Below are 6501 nucleotides of genomic sequence, written 5' to 3' on the forward strand. Positions count from 1 at the left end.
ATATAAAATTACATAATTTCATCCGCGACATGCTTCGTCAAGTTAAATAATTAAAATAGCCCGCCCCAGGACGCACCCGACCCAAAGGTTCCCATGACGCTGGCAGCATTGCCACGCTGCACTGCGAGGGAGATCCTCTGCATCAAGTACGCCCCAGAGCGCTTGTCATGGCCTCGATCCCTAAGACGACGCCCTAACTCTTTTATGAATGCCCTGCCCTGTGTTCCCCAGACCCCAGTCGTCTCCAACGCTAGAGGAACGAATATGTATGAGGTCATGAGTGCGCGGTATTTAGCGCATTTCTGCCTTGCTGCTGCCTCCGCTGCGGCACCGGCTGTTGCTGCAGTGAAAGCTACGTGCGACTGCGCGAAAGTGCAGACACATGTTGCGTCCCACAACAGACATCGCCCTCTTTCCCACGGCACCAGCGTTAGCCCATCAGGACGCTTGCCATTGACAAATCACAAAGTGAATCACTATGCAGACGCAGAGGTGAATTGTCACTAAAACTAAAAACAAATTTCGTTTATTCATATTGTATGAGGGTAGAATGGTTTTAATTCTCAAATTAAGAACGAATCATATAATTTGGCGAAGAGAAATAGTCGACAGCTATGCAGCTTGTAGTCATTTTGTCAGTTTCAAATAAATTAATTTTATACTCAACAGCGTTTAAATAACGCAAAATTTGAATTAAGTAAAATAAAAATAACCATTAGTGGACTCGAACTCACGACCTATGTTTCATAAGTCTAACATTCTACCAATGAGCTACGAAATGTATAGACTTAAGCAGTGAAATTTAGCTTCACTTCAATTTTATAACTATTAATTAACACTACCGGTTGATATTTTTATGTCACAGCTGGTATACGGGCGTTTGCCTACGCGCAAACTCGTTTGTGCTGTTGTGTGTGTGTGTGTGTGTGTGGTTTGTTACTGGTGTGTAAACCGATTTCTGCGTTTATGCACACATAGACAACGTTAGTGTGCACACATACACTACGTTAGTGTGCCCTGCCAACCATTTGACGTTGCCGTGTGTACCTATACCTACTTATGATAGTATAACCCGTGGGTTACTGAGGATTGGACAGCGAGGCGCACTGTACTCATCGGAAGCCCTTCCTGTACTGTACTACCGGGGTTACCATAGGATAGGACAGCAACGACATCGACCATACTAGGTACGGTAGGTGTCTGCAAAACGAATGAACAGAGAACATCAACAGGTGTATGTAGACACCTACATATAACTCAGCCACAGAGGCATACAGTCATCTATACGCTCTGCAGCAGTCTAAAATTATGGTTAGCTAGAATATATGTATAAGTCGACCTCTTCACCGTGATCTTACTGTCAAAAAGCAAATTTTGACACTATTCGTATTGTGTATGTTCGGTTGGGGTCGAATAATGACGTCATAGTTGGTATGGGCTTCAATACCCACCGGCCGCCATCTTGTTAAAATTTTGTATGCGAATATTTTATCGAAACCCGAGATTGGTATTTTGTATCGGATAGTTGGAATCATAAGTACTAATTTGGGTTGGCCAACCGCCTTGTCTTGGGCAACTAGTAAATAGTAGCTTTTAAACCATAGAGTCACCATAGAATGTAGAAAATAACATTTTTTTTTTATTGTGACGCTGAATTCTTCTTGTTCTTATGATCTTGAACAAAATAATATTTCTTTGATGTTTGTTTTGTGAATCTTGCAAATTTTTGGTCTTCTATAATTAGTAAATAGTAAGTACCTAATTAGTTAGGTGGAAATTATTTCAGTAGGTATTTGTTTTTTTTTTCAGTAAGTATAGGTACCTAACTGTTGTTTTAAAATTGGTTTCAGAGGACTCTGGTTATGCTCTATGGCCATGGATGTTAACACCTATCCTCTATGCAGCTGTACTGATCTACACTGCCGTGTCAGAAATACTGTGGAGCGGTGCATTGGGGCCCTTAAAACACGCTGGAGTTGTTTGCTGGCACACCGTGTGCTTCACTATGCGCCCACCAAAGCTGCGAAAATTGTAAATGACTGCTGTATACCTACTACACAATATAGCAAATGCACACAATATACCAGTGACGACAACTTGCCTGCTGCTGGTAACATTCGTGTGCAGCATATTGGTAACGTGGCTTATGGTGCTGCTGATGCAGATGCAGGGCGCATGAGGCCAACCTTTTCAAGAGGCTGTGAATTTCAAGGAACTAAAATAACATGACTGATAGGCTGATTTTTGCTGTATATGTATAATTTAGTAATAAAAAACACAATTTATATTAATGGCTTTTATTTTTGATTTTAAATCACATAACTTCCTATCACATTTTGCTTCTACCAGTCTTACTATAATCATTATTAAAATATTTTTTCTACTTTAACCTTTAAGTTATGATTGCACATTGTCACTTTACATGTGAATGCCCGTCAGATTTTTTTACCAGTTTTTGTAAATCCAGACCCAATTGAATATAATTCATATAGGTATTTGTAATGCTGCACTGTCCCATAGCCAACGTGCTGATTGTATGCCTAGTGGGCCGGGAGGGTACCGGCCAACAGCAAGCTCTTTATGTCTTTCAACGAACTCCAACAAAATGTCCATTTGTCGATCTGAGACTTTTCTTAAAGGCGCCATCCTGGAAATAAAATACAATATTAATGTCCTATTCAATCTTTTTTCTTGGCACATGATAGTTATGCCTCACAAAAATATTACTAACAAGCACAACCTGCACAAATGTGAAGATTATTTAATGGCTCAGTGATCAATCTACTTTTAATAACTGAGTTCCCAGTACCAAGTGTTAGATCTCAATCATCGACTTATATTACTAGCGAATCGTACTAGAAATCATTGATCTCAATGCTTTTATTAAGAACAATAAATGTTCATTTTTTACGACTTCGTAAAAAAATTCCCATATTTCGTTCTGTGTATGACTAAGTTTAAAATTTTAATAGTAATACGTTAATTATGTACTTACCTTAGATATAATGTACAATTAAAACACAGGATTCAGCGGGGTTATTGTCTATCTAGTTGATAACTCTCTTCACCGTGATCTTACTGTCAAAAAGCAAATTTTGACACTATTCGTATTGTGTATGTTCGGTTGGGGTGGAATAATGACGTCATAGTTGGTATGGGCTTCAATACCCACCGGCCGCCATCTTGTTAAAATTTTGTATGCGAATATTTTATCGAAACCCGAGATTGGTATTTTGTATCGGATAGTTGGAATCATAAGTACTAATTTGGGTTGGCCAACCGTCTTGTCTTGGGCAACTAGTAAATAGTAGCTTTTAAACCATAGAGTCACCATAGAATGTAGAAAATAACGTTTTTTTTTTAAATTGTGACGCTGAAATCTTCTTGTTCTTATGATCTTGAACTGTCTTGAACAAAATCATATTTCTTTGATGTTTGTTTTGTGAATCTTGCAAATTTTTGGTCTTCCATAATTAGTAAATAGTAAGTAATTAGTTAGAAGGAAATTATTTCAGTAGGTATTTGTTTTTTTTTCAGTAAGTATAGGTACCTAACTGTTGTTTTAAAATTGGTTTCAGGGGACTCTGGTTATGCTCTACGGCCATGGATATTAACACCTATCCTCAATGCAGCTGTAGGATCCCCAGAAGAACACTACACTGATCTACACTGCCGTGTCAGAAATACTGTGGAGTGGTGCATTGGGGCCCTTAAAACACGCTGGAGATGTTTGCTGGCACACCGTGTGCAGTAAATGACTGTTGTGTACTACACAATATAGCAAATGCACACAATATACCAGTGACGACAACTTGCCTGCTGCTGGTAACATTCGGGTGCAGCATATTGGTAACGTGGCTTATGGTGCTGCTGATGCAGATAGGGCGCATGAGGGCCAACCTTGTCCAGAGGCTGTGAATTTCAAGGAACTAAAATAACCTGACTCTGATAGGCTGATTTTTGCTGTATATGTATAATTTAGTAATAAAAAACACAATTTATATTAATGGCTTTTATTTTTGATTTTAAATCACATAACTTCCTTTCACATTTTGCTTCTACCAGTCTTACTATAATCATTATTAAAATAATTTTTCTACTTTAACCTTGTTTAAGTTATGATTGCACATTGCCACTTTACATGTGAATGCCCATCAGAATTTTTGACCAGTTTTTGTAACTCCAGACCCAATTGAATATAATTCATATAATTGTAATGCTGCACTGTCCCATAGCCAACGTGCTGATTGTATGCCTAGTAGGCCGGGAGGGTACCGGCCAACAGCAAGCTCTTTATGTCTTTCAACGAACTCCAACAAAATGTCCATTTGTCGATCTGAGACTTTTCTTAAAGGCGCCATCCTGGAAATAAAATACAATATTAATGTCCTATTCAATCTTTTTTCTTGGCACATGATATGCCTCACAAAAATATTACTAACAAGCACAACCTGCACAAATGTGAAGATTATTTAATGGCTCAGTGATCAATCTACTTTTAATAACTGAGTTCCCAGTACCAAGTGTTAGATCTCAATCATCGACTTATATTACTAGCGTATCGTACTAGAAATCATTGATCTCAATGCTTTTATTAAGAACAATAAATGTTCATTTTTCACGACTTTGTAAAAATTTCCCATATTTCGTTCGTGTGTATGACTAAGTTTAAAAATTTAATAGTAATACGTTAATTATGTACTTACCTTAGATATAATGAACAATTAAAACACAGGATTCAGGTAATTATAAAAAAACACACACCAAAATCAATCTCTGTTTTGGATGGTTCCTTGTAGTTTGTTTTGACAATCATTTGACAATAGCTTCCAGTATCGCCATTTTTCTAAATAATGCGGCAAATTAAAGATTTGATAAATACAGTAGTCGTAGTTTGAAGTGAAATGAAGTTTTCATTTAGTCGGCTAACCAAATCACAGAATATTTTCACAAAAATTTTGCAACCTCTAGTGTATCGATAAATCTCATACCCACTATTCGTTTAGTGATCATGACCGAGATAGCCGATGCCAAAAGATGGTCAGAAACCCATCATAGATTTATACGGTTGGAAATCGCGAGTCCATGACACCCGAGATAGAAAATCACCCAGCAGGTAATTATAAAAAAAACACACACCAAAATCAATTTCCGTTTTGGATGGTTCCTTGCAGTTTGTTTTGACAATCATTTGACAATAGCTTCCAGTATCGCCATTTTTCTAAATAATGCGGCAAATTAAAGATTTGATAAATACAGTAGTCGTAGTTTGAAGTGAAATGAAGTTTTCATTTAGTCGGCTAACCAAATCACAGAATATTTTCACAAACATTTTGCAACCTCTAATGTATCGATAAATCTCATACCCACTATTCGTTTAGTGATCATGACCGAGATAGCCGATGCCAAAAGATGGTAAGAAACCCATCATAGATTTATACGGTTGGAAATCGCGAGTCCATGACACCCGAGATAGTAAATCACCCAGCAGGTCAAACTCGGGATGAGTTGTCAGTTGACCCGATGAGTCGTAAAGTAAATAAATATCTGCTCGGCCGAAGGAGATCCCAGAAGATAAAAATACCATAGGAACTAGGTCGGTAGTTAGTAGTTTTTTTAAATCTAATAATAATGCAATGCAACATACCTAATACTTACCTACCTAGTTATGATAGATGAGTAACAATCGCTAACGTATAATTAAAAAAAATAAAAAACCGACTTCAAAAAACCACTAAAATGTAAGAAATAATTTAAGGTTTACACAAATTCTATTATAGTGCCACAAACTTATCTGTTCCGGTGACAGCGAACTAAATTGATCCATATCTCATTACTTACTAATGAATTGTATATTTTAAAACATTAGATGGGTTTATTAACACCGCAAGAGCGAAATAACAATACGAGCAAACTTAAAATCTTATAGAATTAAGAAATAATAGAGATTTATTTGAGCTGTCACCGGAACAGATAAGTTTGTGGCACTATACTCGTATGTGACAGTACAAATATACCTAAGCAGAAACTGTTCTTTTTTATGTTGGTGCGGTGACAAAGTAATCTAAAGAAATATGGCACCAACTTCAAAAAAGAACAGTTTCTGCTTAGGTATATTTGTACTGTCACATACGAGTAGAATTTGTGTAAACCTTAAATTATTTCTTACATTTTAGTGGTTTTTTGAAGTCGGTTTTTTTAATTTTTTTAATTATTCGCAATAACTTTTTCAATCAAAAGTAAGGTGCATATGATACCAAAAAGTTCTACTAATCAATACGAATCATTCAAGCCTAAACACGAAGTAGTTGCTATATACCGTTGAGGAGTTCCCCTGACTGCCTTCCGTTTCCATCATCAGATCAGCTAAAGGTCACCATCATATTTTTTTGTTATAAGAACTATATTTACGTTCTTAATTTCATTAGAATCGGTTAATATGTGCCCAAAATGGAAATTCATACCCTGTTTTTATCCCTTTACCCACCCTTGCGGGTGAGA

General features: G+C 36.9%; 3 long non-coding RNA genes across 3 annotated transcripts; 1 reads left to right on the top strand and 2 right to left on the bottom strand.

The window, feature by feature from the left end:
• Positions 1 to 2281: 2281 nt before the first annotated feature.
• LOC119691952 lies at positions 2282 to 3032 on the bottom strand. The gene is made up of 2 exons (XR_005254072.2): positions 2996 to 3032; positions 2282 to 2647 (listed from the first exon to the last, which is right to left on the bottom strand). It is a non-coding gene; the product is annotated as an uncharacterized LOC119691952 (long non-coding RNA).
• Positions 2950 to 4003, top strand: LOC125489392. Its single transcript, XR_007266946.1, has 2 exons — positions 2950 to 3483; positions 3579 to 4003. It is a non-coding gene; the product is annotated as an uncharacterized LOC125489392 (long non-coding RNA).
• On the bottom strand, positions 3762 to 5123 carry LOC125489388. The gene is made up of 2 exons (XR_007266942.1): positions 4707 to 5123; positions 3762 to 4362 (listed from the first exon to the last, which is right to left on the bottom strand). It is a non-coding gene; the product is annotated as an uncharacterized LOC125489388 (long non-coding RNA).
• Between the last annotated feature and the right edge of the window lie 1378 nt (positions 5124 to 6501).

The sequence above is a fragment of the Plutella xylostella genome, chromosome 13 (genome assembly GCF_932276165.1).
Source record: "Plutella xylostella chromosome 13, ilPluXylo3.1, whole genome shotgun sequence".
In the NCBI taxonomy this organism is placed as follows: Eukaryota; Metazoa; Arthropoda; class Insecta; order Lepidoptera; family Plutellidae; genus Plutella; species Plutella xylostella.